The following is a 22,777-nucleotide window of genomic DNA, read 5'->3' on the forward strand; positions in this document are numbered from 1 at the left end:
CTCCCTTGGGTCTATCAGGGCAGCACAAGTTTCAGGTGGCGACAACTTCGGTGTGGGGTCCATGCTTCGATATAAGGATTTTTTGCAGTCAGGGCCAGGGGCCCCTGGGCACATCCTTTTTCCATTTTCCCTGGCAAAGAAAACTCAGCAGTCCAGGTTCCTGATGTCAGTTTGTAGGGCTCCCTTGGGTCTATCATGGCAGCACAAGTTTGAGGAGGGGACAACTTCGGTGTGGGGTCCATCCTTCGATATAAGGATTTTTTGCAGTCAGGGCCAGGAGCCCAGGGCCAGGGGCCCCTGTGCACATCCTTTTTCCATTTTCCCTGGGAAAGAAAACTCAGCAGTCCAGGTTCCTGATGTCAGTTTGTAGGGCTCCCTTGGGTCTATCAGGGCAGCACAAGTTTGAGGTGGGGACAACTTCGGTGTGGGGTCCATCCTTCGATATAAGGATTTTTTGCAGTCAGGGCCAGTGGCCCAGGGCCAGGGGCCCCTGGCAAATCCTTTTTCCATTTTCCCTGGGAAAGAAAACTCAGCAGTCCAGGTTCCTGATGTCAGTTTGTAGGGCTCCCTTGGGTCTATCAGCGTAGGACAAGTTTGAGGTGGGGACAACTTCGGTGTGGGGTCCATCCTTCGATATAAGGATTTTTTGCAGTCAGGGCCAGGGGCCCCTGGGCACATCCTTTTTCCATTTTCCCTGGGAAAGAAAACTCAGCAGTCCAGGTTCCTGATGTCAGTTTGTAGGGCTCCCTTGGGTCTATCAGGGCAGCACAAGTTTGAGGTGGGGACAACTTCGGTGTGGGGTCCATCCTTCGATATAAGGATTTTTTGCAGTCAGGGCCAGGGGCCCCTGGGCACAACCTTTTTCCATTTTCCCTGGGAAAGAAAACTCAGCAGTCCAGGTTCCTGATGTCAGTTTGTAGGGTTCCCTTGGGTCTATCAGGGCAGCACAAGTTTGAGGTGGGGACAACTTCGGTCTGGGGTCCATCCTTCGATATAAGGATTTTTTGCAGTGAGGTCCCAGCCCAGGTCCAGGGGCCCCTGGGCACATCCTTTTTCCATTTTCCCTGGGAAAGAAAACTCAGCAGTCCAGGTTCCTGATGTCAGTTTGTAAGTATCCCTTGGGTCTATCAGGGCAGCACAAGTTTGAGGTGGGGACAACTTCGGTGTGGGGTCCATCCTTCGATATAAGGATTTTTGCAGTCAGGGCCAGGGACCCCTGGGCACAACCTTTGGCCATTTTCCCTGGGAAAGAAAACTCAGCAGTCCAGGTTCCTGATGTCAGTTTGTAGGGTTCCCTTGGGTCTATCAGGGCAGCACAAGTCTGAGGTGGGGACAACTTCGGTGTTGGGTCCATCCTTCGATATAAGGATTTTTTGCAGTCAGGGCCAGGGGCCCCTGTGCACATCCTTTTTCCATTTTCCCTGGGAAAGAAAACTCAGCAGTCCAGGTTCCTGATGTCAGTTTGTAGGGCTCCCTTGGGTCTATCAGGGCAGCACAAGTTTGAGGTGGGGACAACTTCGGTGTGGGGTCCATCCTTCGATATAAGGATTTTTTGCAGTCAGGGCCAGGGTCCCAGGGCCAGGGGCCCCTGGCACATCCTTTTTCCATTTTCCCTGGGAAAGAAAACTCAGCAGTCCAGGTTCCTGATGTCAGTTTGTAGGGCTCCCTTGGGTCTATCAGCGTAGGACAAGTTTGAGGTGGGGACAACTTCGGTGTGGGGTCCATCCTTCGATATAAGGATTTTTTGCAGTCAGGGCCAGGGGCCCCTGGGCACATCCTTTTTCCATTTTCCCTGGGAAAGAAAACTCAGCAGTCCAGGTTCCTGATGTCAGTTTGTAGGGCTCCCTTGGGTCTATCAGGGCAGCACAAGTTTGAGGTGGGGACAACTTCGGTGTGGGGTCCATCCTTCGATATAAGGATTTTTTGCAGTCAGGGCCAGGGGCCCCTGGGCACATCCTTTTCCATTTTCCCTGGGAAAGAAAACTCAGCAGTCCAGGTTCCTGATGTCAGTTTGTAAGGCTCCCTTGGGTCTATCAGGGCAGCACAAGTTTCAGGAGGAGACAACTTCGGTGTGGGGTCCATCCTTTGATATAAGGATTTTTTGCAGTCAGGGCCAGGGACCCCTGGGCACAACCTTTGGACATTTTCCCTGGGAAAGAAAACTCAGCAGTCCAGGTTCCTGATGTCAGTTTGTAGGGCTCCCTTGGGTCTATCAGGGCAGCACAAGTTTGAGGTGGGGACAACTTCGGTGTGGGGTCCATCCTTCAATATAAGGATTTTTTGTAGTGAGGCCCCAGCCCAGGGCCAGGGGCCCCTGGGCACATCCTTTTTCCATTTTCCCTGGGAAAGAAAACTCAGCAGTCCAGGTTCCTGATGTCAGTTTGTAGGGCTCCCTTGGGTCTATCAGGGCAGCACAAGTTTGAGGTGGGGACAACTTTGGTGTGGGGTCCATCCTTCGATATAAGGATTTTTTGCAGTCAGGGCCAGGGGCCCCTGGGCACATCCTTTTTCCATTTTCCCTGGGAAAGAAAACTCAGCAGTCCAGGTTCCTGATGTCAGTTTGTAGGGCTCCCTTGGGTCTATCATGGCAGCACAAGTTTGAGGAGGGGACAACTTCGGTGTGGGGTCCATCCTTCGATATAAGGATTTTTTGCAGTCAGGGCCCGGAGCCCAGGGCCAGGGGCCCCTGGGCACATCCTTTTTCCATTTTCCCTGGGAAAGAAAACTCAGCAGTCCAGGTTCCTGATGTCAGTTTGTAGGGCTCCCTTGGGTCTATCAGGGCAGCACAAGTTTCAGGTGGAGACAACTTCGGTGTGGGGTCCATCCTTCGATATACGGATTTTTTGCAGTCAGGGCCAGGGGCCCCTGGGCACATCCTTTTTCCATTTTCCCTGGGAAAGAAAACTCAGCAGTCCAGGTTCCTGATGTCAGTTTGTAGGGCTCCCTTGGGTGTATCAGGGCAGCACAAGTTTGAGGTGGGGACAACTTCGGTGTGGGGTCCATCCTTCGATATAAGGATTTTTTGCAGTCAGGGCCAGGGACCCCTGGTCACAACCTTTGGCCATTTTCCCTGGGAAAGAAAACTCAGCAGTCCAGGTTCCTGATGTCAGTTTGTAGGGCTCCCTTGGGTCTATCAGGGCAGCACATGTTTGAGGTGGGGACAACTTTGGTGTGGGGTCCATCCTTCGATATAAGGATTTTTTGTAGTGAGGCCCCAGCCCAGGGCCAGGGGCCCCTGGGCACATCCTTTTTCCATTTTCCCTGGGAAAGAAAACTCAGCAGTCCAGGTTCCTGATGTCAGTTTGTAGGGCTCCCTTGGGTCTATCAGGGCAGCACAAGTTTGAGGTGGGGACAACTTTGGTGTGGTGTCCATCCTTCGATATAAGGATTTTTTGCAGTCAGGGCCAGGGGCCCCTGGGCACATCCTTTTTCCATTTTCCCTGGGAAAGAAAACTCAGCAGTCCAGGTTCCTGATGTCAGTTTGTAGGGCTCCCTTGGGTGTATCAGGACAGCACAAGTTTGAGGTGGGGACAACTTCGGTGTGGGGTCCATCCTTCGATATAAGGATTCTTTGCAGTCAGGGCCAGGGGCCCAGGGCCAGGGGCCCCTGGGCACATCCTTTTTCCATTTTCCCTGGGAAAGAAAACTCAGCAGTCCAGGTTCCTGATGTCAGTTTGTAGGGCTCCCTTGGGTCTATCAGGGCAGCACAAGTTTCAGGTGGCGACAAATTCGGTGTGGGGTCCATCCTTCGATATAAGGATTTTTTGCAGTCAGGGCCAGGGGCCCCTGGGCACATCCTTTTTCCATTTTCCCTGGGAAAGAAAACTCAGCAGTCCAGGTTCCTGATGTCAGTTTGTAGGGCTCCCTTGGGTCTATCAGGGCAGCACAAGTTTGAGGAGGGGACAACTTCGGTGTGGGGTCCATCCTTCGATATAAGGATTTTTTGCAGTCAGGGCCAGGGGCCCAGGGCCAGGGGCCCCTGGGCACATCCTTTTTCCATTTTCCCTGGGAAAGAAAACTCAGCAGTCCAGGTTCCTGATGTCAGTTTGTAGGGCTCCCTTGGGTCTATCAGGGCAGCACAAGTTTGAGGTGGGGACAACTTCGGTGTGGGGTCCATCCTTCGATATAAGGATTTTTTGCAGTCAGGGCCAGGGGCCCCTGGGCACAACCTTTGTACATTTTCCCTCGGAAAGAAAACTCAGCAGTCCAGGTTCCTGATGTCAGTTTGTAGGGCTCCCTTGGGTCTATCAGGGCAGCACAAGTTTGAGGTGGGGACAACTTCGGTGTGGGGTCCATCCTTCGATATAAGGATTTTTTGCAGTCAGGGCCAGGGACCCCTGGTCACAACCTTTGGCCATTTTCCCTGGGAAAAAAAACTCAGCAGTCCAGGTTCCTGATGTCAGTTTGTAGGGCTCCCTTGGGTCTATCAGGGCAGCACAAGTTTGAGGTGGGGACAACTTCGGTGTGGGGTCCATCCTTCGATATAAGGATTTTTTGTAGTGAGGCCCCAGCCCAGGGCCAGAGGCCCCTGGGCACATCCTTTTTCCATTTTCCCTGGGAAAGAAAGCTCAGCAGTCCAGGTTCCTGATGTCAGTTTGTAGGGCTCCCTTGGGTCTATCAGGGCAGCACAAGTTTGAGGTGGGGACAACTTTGGTGTGGGGTCCATCCTTCGATATAAGGATTTTTTGCAGTCAGGGCCAGGGGCCCCTGGGCACATCCTTTTTCCATTTTCCCTGGGAAAGAAAACTCAGCAGTCCAGGTTCCTGATGTCAGTTTGTAGGGCTCCCTTGGGTCTATCAGGGCAGCACAAGTTTGAGGTGGGGACAACTTTGGTGTGGGGTCCATCCTTCGATATAAGGATTTTTTGCAGTCAGGGCCAGGGGCCCCTGGGCACATCCTTTTTCCATTTTCCCTGGGAAAGAAAACTCAGCAGTCCAGGTTCCTGATGTCAGTTTGTAGGGCTCCCTTGGGTGTATCAGGACAGCACAAGTTTGAGGTGGGGACAACTTTGGTGTGGGGTCCATCCTTCGATATAAGGATTTTTTGCAGTCAGGGCCAGGGGCCCAGGGCCAGGGGCCCCTGGGCACATCCTTTTTCCATTTTCCCTGGGAAAGAAAACTCAGCAGTCCAGGTTCCTGATGTCAGTTTGTAGGGCTCCCTTGGGTCTATCAGGGCAGCACAAGTTTCAGGTGGCGACAACTTCGGTGTGGGGTCCATGCTTCGATATAAGGATTTTTTGCAGTCAGGGCCAGGGGCCCCTGGGCACATCCTTTTTCCATTTTCCCTGGCAAAGAAAACTCAGCAGTCCAGGTTCCTGATGTCAGTTTGTAGGGTTCCCTTGGGTCTATCAGGGCAGCACAAGTTTGAGGTGGGGACAACTTCGGTCTGGGGTCCATCCTTCGATATAAGGATTTTTTGCAGTGAGGTCCCAGCCCAGGTCCAGGGGCCCCTGGGCACATCCTTTTTCCATTTTCCCTGGGAAAGAAAACTCAGCAGTCCAGGTTCCTGATGTCAGTTTGTAGGGCTGCCTTGGTTGTATCAGGGCAGCACAAGTTTGAGGTGGGGACAACTTCGGTGTGGGGTCCATCCTTCGATATAAGGATTTTTTGCAGTCAGGGCCAGGGGCCCCTGGGCACATCCTTTTTCCATTTTCCCTGGGAAAGAAAACTCAGCAGTCCAGGTTCCTGATGTCAGTTTGTAGGGCTCCCTTGGGTCTATCAGGGCAGCACAAGTTTGAGGTGCGGACAACTTCGGTGTGGGGTCCATCCTTCGATATAAGGATTTTATGCAGTCAGGGCCAGGGGCCCAGGTGCAGGGGCCCCTGGGCACATTCTTTTTCCATTTTCCCTGGGAAAGAAAACTCAGCAGTCCAGGTTCCTGATGTCAGTTTGTAAGTCTCCCTTGGGTCTATCAGGGCAGCACAAGTTTGAGGTGGGGACAACTTCGGTGTGGGGTCCATCCTTTGATATAAGGATTTTTGCAGTCAGGGCCAGGGACCCCTGGGCACATCCTTTGGCCATTTTCCCTGGGAAAGAAAACTCAGCAGTCCAGGTTCCTGATGTCAGTTTGTAGGGTTCCCTTGGGTCTATCAGGGCAGCACAAGTCTGAGGTGGGGACAACTTCGGTGTTGGGTCCATCCTTCGATATAAGGATTTTTTGCAGTCAGGGCCAGGGGCCCCTGTGCACATCCTTTTTCCATTTTCCCTGGGAAAGAAAACTCAGCAGTCCAGGTTCCTGATGTCAGTTTGTAGGGCTCCCTTGGGTCTATCAGGGCAGCACAAGTTTGAGGTGGGGACAACTTCGGTGTGGGGTCCATCCTTCGATATAAGGATTTTTTGCAGTCAGGGCCAGGGGCCCAGGGCCAGGGGCCCCTGGCAAATCCTTTTTCCATTTTCCCTGGGAAAGAAAACTCAGCAGTCCAGGTTCCTGATGTCAGTTTGTAGGGCTCCCTTGGGTCTATCAGCGTAGGACAAGTTTGAGGTGGGGACAACTTTGGTGTGGGGTCCATCCTTCGATATAAGGATTTTTTGCAGTCAGGGCCAGGGGCCCCTGGGCACATCCTTTTTCCATTTTCCCTGGGAAAGAAAACTCAGCAGTCCAGGTTCCTGATGTCAGTTTGTAGGGCTCCCTTGGGTCTATCAGGGCAGCACAAGTTTGAGGTGGGGACAACTTCGGTGTGGGGTCCATCCTTCGATATAAGGATTTTTTGCAGTCAGGGCCAGGGGCCCCTGGGCACATCCTTTTTCCATTTTCCCTGGGAAAGAAAACTCAGCAGTCCAGGTTCCTGATGTCAGTTTGTAGGGCTCCCTTGGGTCTATCAGGGCAGCACAAGTTTGAGGTGGGGACAACTTCGGTGTGGGGTCCATCCTTCGATATAAGGATTTTTTGCAGTCAGGGCCAGGGGCCCCTGGGCACAACCTTTGTACATTTTCCCTCGGAAAGAAAACTCAGCAGTCCAGGTTCCTGATGTCAGTTTGTAGGGCTCCCTTGGGTCTATCAGGGCAGCACAAGTTTGAGGTGGGGACAACTTCGGTGTGGGGTCCATCCTTCGATATAAGGATTTTTTGCAGTCAGGGCCAGGGACCCCTGGTCACAACCTTTGGCCATTTTCCCTGGGAAAAAAAACTCAGCAGTCCAGGTTCCTGATGTCAGTTTGTAGGGCTCCCTTGGGTCTATCAGGGCAGCACAAGTTTGAGGTGGGGACAACTTCGGTGTGGGGTCCATCCTTCGATATAAGGATTTTTTGTAGTGAGGCCCCAGCCCAGGGCCAGAGGCCCCTGGGCACATCCTTTTTCCATTTTCCCTGGGAAAGAAAACTCAGCAGTCCAGGTTCCTGATGTCAGTTTGTAGGGCTCCCTTGGGTCTATCAGGGCAGCACAAGTTTGAGGTGGGGACAACTTTGGTGTGGGGTCCATCCTTCGATATAAGGATTTTTTGCAGTCAGGGCCAGGGGCCCCTGGGCACATCCTTTTTCCATTTTCCCTGGGAAAGAAAACTCAGCAGTCCAGGTTCCTGATGTCAGTTTGTAGGGCTCCCTTGGGTCTATCAGGGCAGCACAAGTTTGAGGTGGGGACAACTTTGGTGTGGGGTCCATCCTTCGATATAAGGATTTTTTGCAGTCAGGGCCAGGGGCCCCTGGGCACATCCTTTTTCCATTTTCCCTGGGAAAGAAAACTCAGCAGTCCAGGTTCCTGATGTCAGTTTGTAGGGCTCCCTTGGGTGTATCAGGACAGCACAAGTTTGAGGTGGGGACAACTTTGGTGTGGGGTCCATCCTTCGATATAAGGATTTTTTGCAGTCAGGGCCAGGGGCCCAGGGCCAGGGGCCCCTGGGCACATCCTTTTTCCATTTTCCCTGGGAAAGAAAACTCAGCAGTCCAGGTTCCTGATGTCAGTTTGTAGGGCTCCCTTGGGTCTATCAGGGCAGCACAAGTTTCAGGTGGCGACAACTTCGGTGTGGGGTCCATGCTTCGATATAAGGATTTTTTGCAGTCAGGGCCAGGGGCCCCTGGGCACATCCTTTTTCCATTTTCCCTGGCAAAGAAAACTCAGCAGTCCAGGTTCCTGATGTCAGTTTGTAGGGCTCCCTTGGGTCTATCATGGCAGCACAAGTTTGAGGAGGGGACAACTTCGGTGTGGGGTCCATCCTTCGATATAAGGATTTTTTGCAGTCAGGGCCAGGAGCCCAGGGCCAGGGGCCCCTGTGCACATCCTTTTTCCATTTTCCCTGGGAAAGAAAACTCAGCAGTCCAGGTTCCTGATGTCAGTTTGTAGGGCTCCCTTGGGTCTATCAGGGCAGCACAAGTTTGAGGTGGGGACAACTTCGGTGTGGGGTCCATCCTTCGATATAAGGATTTTTTGCAGTCAGGGCCAGTGGCCCAGGGCCAGGGGCCCCTGGCACATCCTTTTTCCATTTTCCCTGGGAAAGAAAACTCAGCAGTCCAGGTTCCTGATGTCAGTTTGTAGGGCTCCCTTGGGTCTATCAGCGTAGGACAAGTTTGAGGTGGGGACAACTTCGGTGTGGGGTCCATCCTTCGATATAAGGATTTTTTGCAGTCAGGGCCAGGGGCCCCTGGGCACATCCTTTTTCCATTTTCCCTGGGAAAGAAAACTCAGCAGTCCAGGTTCCTGATGTCAGTTTGTAGGGCTCCCTTGGGTCTATCAGGGCAGCACAAGTTTGAGGTGGGGACAACTTCGGTGTGGGGTCCATCCTTCGATATAAGGATTTTTTGCAGTCAGGGCCAGGGGCCCCTGGGCACAACCTTTTTCCATTTTCCCTGGGAAAGAAAACTCAGCAGTCCAGGTTCCTGATGTCAGTTTGTAGGGTTCCCTTGGGTCTATCAGGGCAGCACAAGTTTGAGGTGGGGACAACTTCGGTCTGGGGTCCATCCTTCGATATAAGGATTTTTTGCAGTGAGGTCCCAGCCCAGGTCCAGGGGCCCCTGGGCACATCCTTTTTCCATTTTCCCTGGGAAAGAAAACTCAGCAGTCCAGGTTCCTGATGTCAGTTTGTAGGGCTGCCTTGGTTGTATCAGGGCAGCACAAGTTTGAGGTGGGGACAACTTTGGTGTGGGGTCCATCCTTCGATATAAGGATTTTTTGCAGTCAGGGCCAGGGGCCCCTGGGCACATCCTTTTTCCATTTTCCCTGGGAAAGAAAACTCAGCAGTCCAGGTTCCTGATGTCAGTTTGTAGGGCTCCCTTGGGTCTATCAGGGCAGCACAAGTTTGAGGTGCGGACAACTTCGGTGTGGGGTCCATCCTTCGATATAAGGATTTTATGCAGTCAGGGCCAGGGGCCCAGGTGCAGGGGCCCCTGGGCACATTCTTTTTCCATTTTCCCTGGGAAAGAAAACTCAGCAGTCCAGGTTCCTGATGTCAGTTTGTAAGTCTCCCTTGGGTCTATCAGGGCAGCACAAGTTTGAGGTGGGGACAACTTCGGTGTGGGGTCCATCCTTTGATATAAGGATTTTTGCAGTCAGGGCCAGGGACCCCTGGGCACATCCTTTGGCCATTTTCCCTGGGAAAGAAAACTCAGCAGTCCAGGTTCCTGATGTCAGTTTGTAGGGTTCCCTTGGGTCTATCAGGGCAGCACAAGTCTGAGGTGGGGACAACTTCGGTGTTGGGTCCATCCTTCGATATAAGGATTTTTTGCAGTCAGGGCCAGGGGCCCCTGTGCACATCCTTTTTCCATTTTCCCTGGGAAAGAAAACTCAGCAGTCCAGGTTCCTGATGTCAGTTTGTAGGGCTCCCTTGGGTCTATCAGGGCAGCACAAGTTTGAGGTGGGGACAACTTCGGTGTGGGGTCCATCCTTCGATATAAGGATTTTTTGCAGTCAGGGCCAGGGGCCCAGGGCCAGGGGCCCCTGGCAAATCCTTTTTCCATTTTCCCTGGGAAAGAAAACTCAGCAGTCCAGGTTCCTGATGTCAGTTTGTAGGGCTCCCTTGGGTCTATCAGCGTAGGACAAGTTTGAGGTGGGGACAACTTTGGTGTGGGGTCCATCCTTCGATATAAGGATTTTTTGCAGTCAGGGCCAGGGGCCCCTGGGCACATCCTTTTTCCATTTTCCCTGGGAAAGAAAACTCAGCAGTCCAGGTTCCTGATGTCAGTTTGTAGGGCTCCCTTGGGTCTATCAGGGCAGCACAAGTTTGAGGTGGGGACAACTTCGGTGTGGGGTCCATCCTTCGATATAAGGATTTTTTGCAGTCAGGGCCAGGGGCCCCTGGGCACATCCTTTTTCCATTTTCCCTGGGAAAGAAAACTCAGCAGTCCAGGTTCCTGATGTCAGTTTGTAAGGCTCCCTTGGGTCTATCAGGGCAGCACAAGTTTCAGGAGGAGACAACTTCGGTGTGGGGTCCATCCTTTGATATAAGGATTTTTTGCAGTCAGGGCCAGGGACCCCTGGGCACAACCTTTGGACATTTTCCCTGGGAAAGAAAACTCAGCAGTCCAGGTTCCTGATGTCAGTTTGTAGGGCTCCCTTGGGTCTATCAGCGTAGGACAAGTTTGAGGTGGGGACAACTTCGGTGTGGGGTCCATCCTTCGATATAAGGATTTTTTGCAGTCAGGGCCAGGGGCCCCTGGGCACATCCTTTTTCCATTTTCCCTGGGAAAGAAAACTCAGCAGTCCAGGTTCCTGATGTCAGTTTGTAGGGCTCCCTTGGGTCTATCAGGGCAGCACAAGTTTGAGGTGGGGACAACTTCGGTGTGGGGTCCATCCTTCGATATAAGGATTTTTTGCAGTCAGGGCCAGGGGCCCCTGGGCACAACCTTTTTCCATTTTCCCTGGGAAAGAAAACTCAGCAGTCCAGGTTCCTGATGTCAGTTTGTAGGGTTCCCTTGGGTCTATCAGGGCAGCACAAGTTTGAGGTGGGGACAACTTCGGTCTGGGGTCCATCCTTCGATATAAGGATTTTTTGCAGTGAGGTCCCAGCCCAGGTCCAGGGGCCCCTGGGCACATCCTTTTTCCATTTTCCCTGGGAAAGAAAACTCAGCAGTCCAGGTTCCTGATGTCAGTTTGTAGGGCTTTCTTGGTTGTATCAGGGCAGCACAAGTTTGAGGTGGGGACAACTTCGGTGTGGGGTCCATCCTTCGATATAAGGATTTTTTGCAGTCAGGGCCAGGGGCCCCTGGGCACATCCTTTTTCCATTTTCCCTGGGAAAGAAAACTCAGCAGTCCAGGTTCCTGATGTCAGTTTGTAGGGCTCCCTTGGGTCTATCAGGGCAGCACAAGTTTGAGGTGCGGACAACTTCGGTGTGGGGTCCATCCTTCGATATAAGGATTTTATGCAGTCAGGGCCAGGGGCCCAGGTGCAGGGGCCCCTGGGCACATTCTTTTTCCATTTTCCCTGGGAAAGAAAACTCAGCAGTCCAGGTTCCTGATGTCAGTTTGTAGGGCTGCCTTGGTTGTATCAGGGCAGCACAAGTTTGAGGTGGGGACAACTTCGGTGTGGGGTCCATCCTTCGATATAAGGATTTTTTGCAGTCAGGGCCAGGGGCCCCTGGGCACATCCTTTTTCCATTTTCCCTGGGAAAGAAAACTCAGCAGTCCAGGTTCCTGATGTCAGTTTTTAGGGCTCCCTTGGGTCTATCAGGGCAGCACAAGTTTGAGGTGGGGACAACTTCGGTGTGGGGTCCATCCTTCGATATAAGGATTTTTTGCAGTCAGGGCCAGGGGCCCCTGGGCACAACCTTTTTCCATTTTCCCTGGGAAAGAAAACTCAGCAGTCCAGGTTCCTGATGTCAGTTTGTAGGGTTCCCTTGGGTCTATCAGGGCAGCACAAGTTTGAGGTGGGGACAACTTCGGTGTGGGGTCCATCCTTCGATATAAGGATTTTTTGCAGTGAGGTCCCAGCCCAGGTCCAGGGGCCCCTGGGCACATCCTTTTTCCATTTTCCCTGGGAAAGAAAACTCAGCAGTCCAGGTTCCTGATGTCAGTTTGTAAGTCTCCCTTGGGTCTATCAGGGCAGCACAAGTTTGAGGTGGGGACAACTTCGGTGTGGGGTCCATCCTTTGATATAAGGATTTTTGCAGTCAGGGCCAGGGACCCCTGGGCACATCCTTTGGCCATTTTCCCTGGGAAAGAAAACTCAGCAGTCCAGGTTCCTGATGTCAGTTTGTAGGGTTCCCTTGGGTCTATCAGGGCAGCACAAGTCTGAGGTGGGGACAACTTCGGTGTTGGGTCCATCCTTCGATATAAGGATTTTTTGCAGTCAGGGCCAGGGGCCCCTGTGCACATCCTTTTTCCATTTTCCCTGGGAAAGAAAACTCAGCAGTCCAGGTTCCTGATGTCAGTTTGTAGGGCTCCCTTGGGTCTATCAGGGCAGCACAAGTTTGAGGTGGGGACAACTTCGGTGTGGGGTCCATCCTTCGATATAAGGATTTTTTGCAGTCAGGGCCAGGGGCCCAGGGCCAGGGGCCCCTGGCAAATCCTTTTTCCATTTTCCCTGGGAAAGAAAACTCAGCAGTCCAGGTTCCTGATGTCAGTTTGTAGGGCTCCCTTGGGTCTATCAGCGTAGGACAAGTTTGAGGTGGGGACAACTTCGGTGTGGGGTCCATCCTTCGATATAAGGATTTTTTGCAGTCAGGGCCAGGGGCCCCTGGGCACATCCTTTTTCCATTTTCCCTGGGAAAGAAAACTCAGCAGTCCAGGTTCCTGATGTCAGTTTGTAGGGCTCCCTTGGGTCTATCAGGGCAGCACAAGTTTGAGGTGGGGACAACTTCGGTGTGGGGTCCATCCTTCGATATAAGGATTTTTTGCAGTCAGGGCCAGGGGCCCCTGGGCACATCCTTTTTCCATTTTCCCTGGGAAAGAAAACTCAGCAGTCCAGGTTCCTGATGTCAGTTTGTAAGGCTCCCTTGGGTCTATCAGGGCAGCACAAGTTTCAGGAGGAGACAACTTCGGTGTGGGGTCCATCCTTTGATATAAGGATTTTTTGCAGTCAGGGCCAGGGACCCCTGGGCACAACCTTTGGACATTTTCCCTGGGAAAGAAAACTCAGCAGTCCAGCTTCCTGATGTCAGTTTGTAGGGCTCCCTTGGGTCTATCAGCGTAGGACAAGTTTGAGGTGGGGACAACTTCGGTGTGGGGTCCATCCTTCGATATAAGGATTTTTTGCAGTCAGGGCCAGGGGCCCCTGGGCACATCCTTTTTCCATTTTCCCTGGGAAAGAAAACTCAGCAGTCCAGGTTCCTGATGTCAGTTTGTAGGGCTCCCTTGGGTCTATCAGGGCAGCACAAGTTTGAGGTGGGGACAACTTCGGTGTGGGGTCCATCCTTCGATATAAGGATTTTTTGCAGTCAGGGCCAGGGGCCCCTGGGCACAACCTTTTTCCATTTTCCCTGGGAAAGAAAACTCAGCAGTCCAGGTTCCTGATGTCAGTTTGTAGGGTTCCCTTGGGTCTATCAGGGCAGCACAAGTTTGAGGTGGGGACAACTTCGGTCTGGGGTCCATCCTTCGATATAAGGATTTTTTGCAGTGAGGTCCCAGCCCAGGTCCAGGGGCCCCTGGGCACATCCTTTTTCCATTTTCCCTGGGAAAGAAAACTCAGCAGTCCAGGTTCCTGATGTCAGTTTGTAGGGCTGCCTTGGTTGTATCAGGGCAGCACAAGTTTGAGGTGGGGACAACTTCGGTGTGGGGTCCATCCTTCGATATAAGGATTTTTTGCAGTCAGGGCCAGGGGCCCCTGGGCACATCCTTTTTCCATTTTCCCTGGGAAAGAAAACTCAGCAGTCCAGGTTCCTGATGTCAGTTTGTAGGGCTCCCTTGGGTCTATCAGGGCAGCACAAGTTTGAGGTGCGGACAACTTCGGTGTGGGGTCCATCCTTCGATATAAGGATTTTATGCAGTCAGGGCCAGGGGCCCAGGTGCAGGGGCCCCTGGGCACATTCTTTTTCCATTTTCTCTGGGAAAGAAAACTCAGCAGTCCAGGTTCCTGATGTCAGTTTGTAGGGCTGCCTTGGTTGTATCAGGGCAGCACAAGTTTGAGGTGGGGACAACTTCGGTGTGGGGTCCATCCTTCGATATAAGGATTTTTTGCAGTCAGGGCCAGGGGCCCCTGGGCACATCCTTTTTCCATTTTCCTTGGGAAAGAAAACTCAGCAGTCCAGGTTCCTGATGTCAGTTTTTAGGGCTCCCTTGGGTCTATCAGGGCAGCACAAGTTTGAGGTGGGGACAACTTCGGTGTGGGGTCCATCCTTCGATATAAGGATTTTTTGCAGTCAGGGCCAGGGGCCCCTGGGCACAACCTTTTTCCATTTTCCCTGGGAAAGAAAACTCAGCAGTCCAGGTTCCTGATGTCAGTTTGTAGGGTTCCCTTGGGTCTATCAGGGCAGCACAAGTTTGAGGTGGGGACAACTTCGGTGTGGGGTCCATCCTTCGATATAAGGATTTTTTGCAGTGAGGTCCCAGCCCAGGTCCAGGGGCCCCTGGGCACATCCTTTTTCCATTTTCCCTGGGAAAGAAAACTCAGCAGTCCAGGTTCCTGATGTCAGTTTGTAAGTCTCCCTTGGGTCTATCAGGGCAGCACAAGTTTGAGGTGGGGACAACTTCGGTGTGGGGTCCATCCTTTGATTTAAGGATTTTTGCAGTCAGGGCCAGGGACCCCTGGGCACATCCTTTGGCCATTTTCCCTGGGTAAGAAAACTCAGCAGTCCAGGTTCCTGATGTCAGTTTTTAGGGCTCCCTTGGGTCTATCAGGGCAGCACAAGTTTGAGGTGCGGACAACTTCGGTGTGGGGTCCATCCTTCGATGTAAGGATTTTTTGCAGTCAGGGCCAGGGGCCCAGGGCCAGGGGCCCCTGGCAAATCCTTTTTCCATTTTCCCTGGGAAAGAAAACTCAGCAGTCCAGGTTCCTGATGTCAGTTTGTAGGGCTCCCTTGGGTCTATCAGCGTAGGACAAGTTTGAGGTGGGGACAACTTCGGTGTGGGGTCCATCCTTCGATATAAGGATTTTTTGCAGTCAGGGCCAGGGGCCCCTGGGCACATCCTTTTTCCATTTTCCCTGGGAAAGAAAACTCAGCAGTCCAGGTTCCTGATGTCAGTTTGTAAGGCTCCCTTGGGTCTATCAGGGCAGCACAAGTTTCAGGAGGAGACAACTTCGGTGTGGGGTCCATCCTTTGATATAAGGATTTTTTGCAGTCAGGGCCAGGGACCCCTGGGCACAACCTTTGGACATTTTCCCTGGGAAAGAAAACTCAGCAGTCCAGCTTCCTGATGTCAGTTTGTAGGGCTCCCTTGGGTCTATCAGGGCAGCACAAGTTTGAGGTGGGGACAACTTCGGTGTGGGGTCCATCCTTCGATATAAGGATTTTTTGCAGTCAGGGCCAGGGGCCCCTGGGCACATCCTTTTTCCATTTTCCCTGGGAAAGAAAACTCAGCAGTCCAGGTTCCTGATGTCAGTTTGTAGGGCTCCCTTGGGTCTATCAGGGCAGCACAAGTTTGAGGTGGGGACAACTTTGGTGTGGGGTCCATCCTTCGATATAAGGATTTTTTGCAGTCAGGGCCAGGGGCCCCTGGGCACATCCTTTTTCCATTTTCCCTGGGAAAGAAAACTCAGCAGTCCAGGTTCCTGATGTCAGTTTGTAGGGCTCCCTTGGGTCTATCAGGACAGCACAAGTTTGAGGTGGGGACAACTTTGGTGTGGGGTCCATCCTTCGATATAAGGATTTTTTGCAGTCAGGGCCAGGGGCCCAGGGCCAGGGGCCCCTGGGCACATCCTTTTTCCATTTTCCCTGGGAAAGAAAACTCAGCAGTCCAGGTTCCTGATGTCAGTTTGTAGGGCTCCCTTGGGTCTATCAGGGCAGCACAAGTTTCAGGTGGCGACAACTTCGGTGTGGGGTCCATGCTTCGATATAAGGATTTTTTGCAGTCAGGGCCAGGGGCCCCTGGGCACATCCTTTTTCCATTTTCCCTGGCAAAGAAAACTCAGCAGTCCAGGTTCCTGATGTCAGTTTGTAGGGCTCCCTTGGGTCTATCATGGCAGCACAAGTTTGAGGAGGGGACAACTTCGGTGTGGGGTCCATCCTTCGATATAAGGATTTTTTGCAGTCAGGGCCAGGAGCCCAGGGCCAGGGGCCCCTGTGCACATCCTTTTTCCATTTTCCCTGGGAAAGAAAACTCAGCAGTCCAGGTTCCTGATGTCAGTTTGTAGGGCTCCCTTGGGTCTATCAGGGCAGCACAAGTTTGAGGTGGGGACAACTTCGGTGTGGGGTCCATCCTTCGATATAAGGATTTTTTGCAGTCAGGGCCAGGGGCCCCTGGGCACAACCTTTTTCCATTTTCCCTGGGAAAGAAAACTCAGCAGTCCAGGTTCCTGATGTCAGTTTGTAGGGTTCCCTTGGGTCTATCAGGGCAGCACAAGTTTGAGGTGGGGACAACTTCGGTCTGGGGTCCATCCTTCGATATAAGGATTTTTTGCAGTGAGGTCCCAGCCCAGGTCCAGGGGCCCCTGGGCACATCCTTTTTCCATTTTCCCTGGGAAAGAAAACTCAGCAGTCCAGGTTCCTGATGTCAGTTTGTAGGGCTGCCTTGGTTGTATCAGGGCAGCACAAGTTTGAGGTGGGGACAACTTCGGTGTGGGGTCCATCCTTCTATATAAGGATTTTTTGCAGTCAGGGCCAGGGGCCCCTGGGCACATCCTTTTTCCATTTTCCCTGGGAAAGAAAACTCAGCAGTCCAGGTTCCTGATGTCAGTTTGTAGGGCTCCCTTGGGTCTATCAGGGCAGCACAAGTTTGAGGTGCGGACAACTTCGGTGTGGGGTCCATCCTTCGATATAAGGATTTTATGCAGTCAGGGCCAGGGGCCCAGGTGCAGGGGCCCCTGGGCACATTCTTTTTCCATTTTCTCTGGGAAAGAAAACTCAGCAGTCCAGGTTCCTGATGTCAGTTTGTAGGGCTGCCTTGGTTGTATCAGGGCAGCACAAGTTTGAGGTGGGGACAACTTCGGTGTGGGGTCCATCCTTCGATATAAGGATTTTTTGCAGTCAGGGCCAGGGGCCCCTGGGCACATCCTTTTTCCATTTTCCCTGGGAAAGAAAACTCAGCAGTCCAGGTTCCTGATGTCAGTTTTTAGGGCTCCCTTGGGTCTATCAGGGCAGCACAAGTTTGAGGTGGGGACAACTTCGGTGTGGGGTCCATCCTTCGATATAAGGATTTTTTGCAGTCAGGGCCAGGGGCCCCTGGGCACAACCTTTTTCCATTTTCCCTGGGAAAGAAAACTCAGCAGTCCAGGTTCCTGATGTCAGTTTGTAGGGTTCCCTTGGGTCTATCAGGGCAGCACAAGTTTGAGGTGGGGACAACTTCGGTGTGGGGTCCATCCTTCGATATAAGGATTTTTTGCAGTGAGGTCCCAGCCCAGGTCCAGGGGCCCCTGGGCACATCCTTTTTCCATTTTCCCTGGGAAAGAAAACTCAGCAGTCCAGGTTCCTGATGTCAGTTTGTAAGTCTCCCTTGGGTCTATCAGGGCAGCACAAGTTTGAGGTGGGGACAACTTCGGTGTGGGGTCCATCCTTTGATATAGGGATTTTTGCAGTCAGGGCCAGGGACCCCTGGGCACATCCTTTGGCCATTTTCCCTGGGAAAGAAAACTCAGCAGTCCAGGTTCCTGATGTCAGTTTGTAGGGTTCCCTTGGGTCTATCAGGGCAGCACAAGTCTGAGGTGGGGACAACTTCGGTGTTGGGTCCATCCTTCGATATAAGGATTTTTTGCAGTCAGGGCCAGGGGCCCCTGGGCACATCCTTTTTCCATTTTCCCTGGGAAAGAAAACTCAGCAGTCCAGGTTCCTGATGTCAGTTTGTAGGGCTCCCTTGGGTCTATCAGGGCAGCACAAGTTTGAGGTGGGGACAACTTTGGTGTGGGGTCCATCCTTCGATATAAGGATTTTTTGCAGTCAGGGCCAGGGGCCCCTGGGCACATCCTTTTTCCATTTTCCCTGGGAAAGAAAACTCAACAGTCCAGGTTCCTGATGTCAGTTTGTAGGGCTCCCTTGGGTGTATCAGGACAGCACAAGTTTGAGGTGGGGACAACTTTGGTGTGGGGTCCATCCTTCGATATAAGGATTTTTTGCAGTCAGGGCCAGGGGCCCAGGGCCAGGGGCCCCTGGGCACATCCTTTTTCCATTTTCCCTGGGAAAGAAAACTCAGCAGTCCAGGTTCCTGATGTCAGTTTGTAGGGCTCCCTTGGGTCTATCAGGGCAGCACAAGTTTCAGGTGGCGACAACTTCGGTGTGGGGTCCATGCTTCGATATAAGGATTTTTTGCAGTCAGGGCCAGGGGCCCCTGGGCACATCCTTTTTCCATTTTCCCTGGCAAAGAAAACTCAGCAGTCCAGGTTCCTGATGTCAGTTTGTAGGGCTCCCTTGGGTCTATCATGGCAGCACAAGTTTGAGGAGGGGACAACTTCGGTGTGGGGTCCATCCTTCGATATAAGGATTTTTTGCAGTCAGGGCCAGGAGCCCAGGGCCAGGGGCCCCTGTGCACATCCTTTTTCCATTTTCCCTGGGAAAGAAAACTCAGCAGTCCAGGTTCCTGATGTCAGTTTGTAGGGCTCCCTTGGGTCTATCAGGGCAGCACAAGTTTGAGGTGGGGACAACTTCGGTGTGGGGTCCATCCTTCGATATAAGGATTTTTTGCAGTCAGGGCCAGTGGCCCAGGGCCAGGGGCCCCTGGCACATCCTTTTTCCATTTTCCCTGGGAAAGAAAACTCAGCAGTCCAGGTTCCTGATGTCAGTTTGTAGGGCTCCCTTGGGTCTATCAGCGTAGGACAAGTTTGAGGTGGGGACAACTTCGGTGTGGGGTCCATCCTTCGATATAAGGATTTTTTGCAGTCAGGGCCAGGGGCCCCTGGGCACATCCTTTTTCCATTTTCCCTGGGAAAGAAAACTCAGCAGTCCAGGTTCCTGATGTCAGTTTGTAGGGCTCCCTTGGGTCTATCAGGGCAGCACAAGTTTGAGGTGGGGACAACTTCGGTGTGGGGTCCATCCTTCGATATAAGGATTTTTTGCAGTCAGGGCCAGGGGCCCCTGGGCACAACCTTTTTCCATTTTCCCTGGGAAAGAAAACTCAGCAGTCCAGGTTCCTGATGTCAGTTTGTAGGGTTCCCTTGGGTCTATCAGGGCAGCACAAGTTTGAGGTGGGGACAACTTCGGTCTGGGGTCCATCCTTCGATATAAGGATTTTTTGCAGTGAGGTCCCAGCCCAGGTCCAGGGGCCCCTGGGCACATCCTTTTTCCATTTTCCCTGGGAAAGAAAACTCAGCAGTCCAGGTTCCTGATGTCAGTTTGTAGGGCTGCCTTGGTTGTATCAGGGCAGCACAAGTTTGAGGTGGGGACAACTTCGGTGTGGGGTCCATCCTTCGATATAAGGATTTTTTGCAGTCAGGGCCAGGGGCCCCTGGGCACATCCTTTTTCCATTTTCCCTGGGAAAGAAAACTCAGCAGTCCAGGTTCCTGATGTCAGTTTGTAGGGCTCCCTTGGGTCTATCAGGGCAGCACAAGTTTGAGGTGCGGACAACTTCGGTGTGGGGTCCATCCTTCGATATAAGGATTTTATGCAGTCAGGGCCAGGGGCCCAGGTGCAGGGGCCCCTGGGCACATTCTTTTTCCATTTTCTCTGGGAAAGAAAACTCAGCAGTCCAGGTTCCTGATGTCAGTTTGTAGGGCTGCCTTGGTTGTATCAGGGCAGCACAAGTTTGAGGTGGGGACAACTTCGGTGTGGGGTCCATCCTTCGATATAAGGATTTTTTGCAGTCAGGGCCAGGGGCCCCTGGGCACATCCTTTTTCCATTTTCCCTGGGAAAGAAAACTCAGCAGTCCAGGTTCCTGATGTCAGTTTTTAGGGCTCCCTTGGGTCTATCAGGGCAGCACAAGTTTGAGGTGGGGACAACTTCGGTGTGGGGTCCATCCTTCGATATAAGGATTTTTTGCAGTCAGGGCCAGGGGCCCCTGGGCACAACCTTTTTCCATTTTCCCTGGGAAAGAAAACTCAGCAGTCCAGGTTCCTGATGTCAGTTTGTAGGGTTCCCTTGGGTCTATCAGGGCAGCACAAGTTTGAGGTGGGGACAACTTCGGTGTGGGGTCCATCCTTCGATATAAGGATTTTTTGCAGTGAGGTCCCAGCCCAGGTCCAGGGGCCCCTGGGCACATCCTTTTTCCATTTTCCCTGGGAAAGAAAACTCAGCAGTCCAGGTTCCTGATGTCAGTTTGTAAGTCTCCCTTGGGTCTATCAGGGCAGCACAAGTTTGAGGTGGGGACAACTTCGGTGTGGGGTCCATCCTTTGATATAAGGATTTTTGCAGTCAGGGCCAGGGACCCCTGGGCACATCCTTTGGCCATTTTCCCTGGGAAAGAAAACTCAGCAGTCCAGGTTCCTAATGTCAGTTTGTAGGGTTCCCTTGGGTCTATCAGGGCAGCACAAGTCTGAGGTGGGGACAACTTCGGTGTTGGGTCCATCCTTCGATATAAGGATTTTTTGCAGTCAGGGCCAGGGGCCCCTGTGCACATCCTTTTTCCATTTTCCCTGGGAAAGAAAACTCAGCAGTCCAGGTTCCTGATGTCAGTTTGTAGGGCTCCCTTGGGTCTATCAGGGCAGCACAAGTTTGAGGTGGGGACAACTTCGGTGTGGGGTCCATCCTTCGATATAAGGATTTTTTGCAGTCAGGGCCAGGGGCCCAGGGCCAGGGGCCCCTGGCAAATCCTTTTTCCATTTTCCCTGGGAAAGAAAACTCAGCAGTCCAGGTTCCTGATGTCAGTTTGTAGGGCTCCCTTGGGTCTATCAGCGTAGGACAAGTTTGAGGTGGGGACAACTTTGGTGTGGGGTCCATCCTTCGATATAAGGATTTTTTGCAGTCAGGGCCAGGGGCCCCTGGGCACATCCTTTTTCCATTTTCCCTGGGAAAGAAAACTCAGCAGTCCAGGTTCCTGATGTCAGTTTGTAGGGCTCCCTTGGGTCTATCAGGGCAGCACAAGTTTGAGGTGGGGACAACTTCGGTGTGGGGTCCATCCTTCGATATAAGGATTTTTTGCAGTCAGGGCCAGGGGCCCCTGGGCACATCCTTTTTCCATTTTCCCTGGGAAAGAAAACTCAGCAGTCCAGGTTCCTGATGTCAGTTTGTAAGGCTCCCTTGGGTCTATCAGGGCAGCACAAGTTTCAGGAGGAGACAACTTCGGTGTGGGGTCCATCCTTTGATATAAGGATTTTTTGCAGTCAGGGCCAGGGACCCCTGGGCACAACCTTTGGACATTTTCCCTGGGAAAGAAAACTCAGCAGTCCAGCTTCCTGATGTCAGTTTGTAGGGCTCCCTTGGGTCTATCAGCGTAGGACAAGTTTGAGGTGGGGACAACTTCGGTGTGGGGTCCATCCTTCGATATAAGGATTTTTTGCAGTCAGGGCCAGGGGCCCCTGGGCACATCCTTTTTCCATTTTCCCTGGGAAAGAAAACTCAGCAGTCCAGGTTCCTGATGTCAGTTTGTAGGGCTCCCTTGGGTCTATCAGGGCAGCACAAGTTTGAGGTGGGGACAACTTCGGTGTGGGGTCCATCCTTCGATATAAGGATTTTTTGCAGTCAGGGCCAGGGGCCCCTGGGCACAACCTTTTTCCATTTTCCCTGGGAAAGAAAACTCAGCAGTCCAGGTTCCTGATGTCAGTTTGTAGGGTTCCCTTGGGTCTATCAGGGCAGCACAAGTTTGAGGTGGGGACAACTTCGGTCTGGGGTCCATCCTTCGATATAAGGATTTTTTGCAGTGAGGTCCCAGCCCAGGTCCAGGGGCCCCTGGGCACATCCTTTTTCCATTTTCCCTGGGAAAGAAAACTCAGCAGTCCAGGTTCCTGATGTCAGTTTGTAGGGCTGCCTTGGTTGTATCAGGGCAGCACAAGTTTGAGGTGGGGACAACTTCGGTGTGGGGTCCATCCTTCGATATAAGGATTTTTTGCAGTCAGGGCCAGGGGCCCCTGGGCACATCCTTTTTCCATTTTCCCTGGGAAAGAAAACTCAGCAGTCCAGGTTCCTGATGTCAGTTTGTAGGGCTCCCTTGGGTCTATCAGGGCAGCACAAGTTTGAGGTGCGGACAACTTCGGTGTGGGGTCCATCCTTCGATATAAGGATTTTATGCAGTCAGGGCCAGGGGCCCAGGTGCAGGGGCCCCTGGGCACATTCTTTTTCCATTTTCTCTGGGAAAGAAAACTCAGCAGTCCAGGTTCCTGATGTCAGTTTGTAGGGCTGCCTTGGTTGTATCAGGGCAGCACAAGTTTGAGGTGGGGACAACTTCGGTGTGGGGTCCATCCTTCGATATAAGGATTTTTTGCAGTCAGGGCCAGGGGCCCCTGGGCACATCCTTTTTCCATTTTCCCTGGGAAAGAAAACTCAGCAGTCCAGGTTCCTGATGTCAGTTTTTAGGGCTCCCTTGGGTCTATCAGGGCAGCACAAGTTTGAGGTGGGGACAACTTCGGTGTGGGGTCCATCCTTCGATATAAGGATTTTTTGCAGTCAGGGCCAGGGGCCCCTGGGCACAACCTTTTTCCATTTTCCCTGGGAAAGAAAACTCAGCAGTCCAGGTTCCTGATGTCAGTTTGTAGGGTTCCCTTGGGTCTATCAGGGCAGCACAAGTTTGAGGTGGGGACAACTTCGGTGTGGGGTCCATCCTTCGATATAAGGATTTTTTGCAGTGAGGTCCCAGCCCAGGTCCAGGGGCCCCTGGGCACATCCTTTTTCCATTTTCCCTGGGAAAGAAAACTCAGCAGTCCAGGTTCCTGATGTCAGTTTGTAAGTCTCCCTTGGGTCTATC

The sequence above is a fragment of the Lonchura striata genome, chromosome 9 (genome assembly GCF_050655825.1).
Source record: "Lonchura striata isolate lonStrDom1 chromosome 9, ASM5065582v1, whole genome shotgun sequence".
NCBI lineage: Eukaryota > Metazoa > Chordata > Aves > Passeriformes > Estrildidae > Lonchura > Lonchura striata.